Below are 1784 nucleotides of genomic sequence, written 5' to 3'. Positions count from 1 at the left end.
CAAAACAAAACTGCGTCTAAACATTGTCGATCTCTCAGAGGCTGCTGTGTGCTGACTCTGTCTGACTTCTCTAAGAGGCACTTGGCTGTCTGTTCCCGGGCCACCTCCTTCTCTCTGCCTCAGCCTGTCCTGAAGCAGGAGGCAGCACCCACCTGTGCTGCCTCCTGGGTCTTAGATCAGGTGGGCGCTCTGCGCGACTGTTGTGCCTTTCCCGGGCTGCGCAGTGCACTTATCCCTGCTTCTCCTCTCACATACTCTGGGAGGGAAGCTGCTGCTCTGATCCAGAAACAAAGCTAGAATCCTGCCCACAGAGTTGCTCAGTGTTCTGTACAGCGGTTAATCTGTTGTTTTCTCTCAGTTTGATCTCCACCATCTCTCTTCTTTTCCTCAGATAAAAGTTAGAGCCGCTGTGTGTCTCTTGGAGGGACTGAAGGTTGTTGGAGTCCGAGCACCCACAGTGTACCCCCATGTCCTGGCTCCAGCGTGGACCCAGAGAGCGCACGAGTGACAGAGTGCCTGCCTGTGAGCCCCATCTGGGCTTAGCTGCGTTCCAGGGGACCCCCTTGGGACTCGCTCTCCAGTGTGGCAGTGAGGGGCTATTCCTGTTCTCTTGTTCTCTACCCCGTGCGATGGGAAATTCATTTTCATTCAGAACAAAAACCAAATGTATAGAGCTTTGGGTGTAGGATATGATACTGTACTTAGACGTAAGAAAAAGAAAAAAAATCAGATGTATTTATTTGACTTCATTCCGTATTTGAAAGCACATTTTAATTTTTACTTAGCCTTGTTTTGTTTTAATTGAGTGGTGAGCGTTTAGCCCCTGGCATTGAGTGCACCCGAGGATCAGCTGCTCCTGAGGCAGAACGTTCTGTGTGGGGCTTAGGAAGCTGGAGAACGAGGTGATGACGAGGAGGGGCGGAAGGGGCACTTACCGTCCTTAACCGGCATGCTGTGCTCCCCGCGTCCAGCGGCCTGCTGGCCCGAGGGTCGTGTCAGTGCTGTGGCGCACGGTGTGGCTCTTCTGTGCAGAGGATCTTAGAGCTGGGTGTGCCCAGGTGGTCAGAGTAGGGCCCCCCACAAGGCAAGCACCTCTTCTCTGTAGTGGGGATCAACCCCAATTAACAGGAATCATCCGTGTACTAAATAGCCAGGCCCTTGAAAATGAATGGGTATGTTTTCTTCTGTTGTCTTCTTTTCTATTGAGGGATGGGATTTGGGAGAGGAAAGCAAATTTTATTTTCTTGACTATAAATGTGTTATTCTTGATATTGTTTCAGTTTTATCATGATACATTAGAGGTCAGCATTTGTGTGAAATGAGCAGGAAGTAAACACAACAAACAGAGAGGCTTCCAATGGTGGCGAAGGCAGGGTGGGAGGGAGCGCTCCTAGAGTTTGGGAAGGTTATCTACCTGAATCACTACTGAGTTAAGCCTTGGCTGTCCTTAGCCACGGGTACTGCTGATTCGGAGGCCAGTAAAACTTTAGTACCTGGAGGTTTGACTCATAATTGTTTGCACTGATGGGTGCCAAAGGCTCACCGAGTCCAAAGGAGGGCCAAAGGTGGAGAGTCGGGGAGAGGAGGCGGAAAGGGCTGCTCAGACCTGCTCCAGAAATACTCCTTGTCTTCTGCTGGGAGAGCGCTGTCCACACTGGTGCCTGACTGACCTTCCAAACTGCAGATCAGAAAGGACATACACTGGAGACTTGCAGGCAAGGGGTCGGGACCCGCCTGCCCTAGAGTGGACTGGCAGACGGCCGGCAGCACCTATAGGAACGAAT

The sequence above is a fragment of the Echinops telfairi genome, unplaced genomic scaffold, assembly GCF_000313985.2.
Source record: "Echinops telfairi isolate 266 unplaced genomic scaffold, ASM31398v2 ScPeMD7_7463;HRSCAF=8501, whole genome shotgun sequence".
Taxonomy (NCBI): Eukaryota; Metazoa; Chordata; class Mammalia; order Afrosoricida; family Tenrecidae; genus Echinops; species Echinops telfairi.
The sequence above is the reverse complement of the archived record's forward strand: the minus strand, read 5'-3'. Positions refer to the sequence as shown.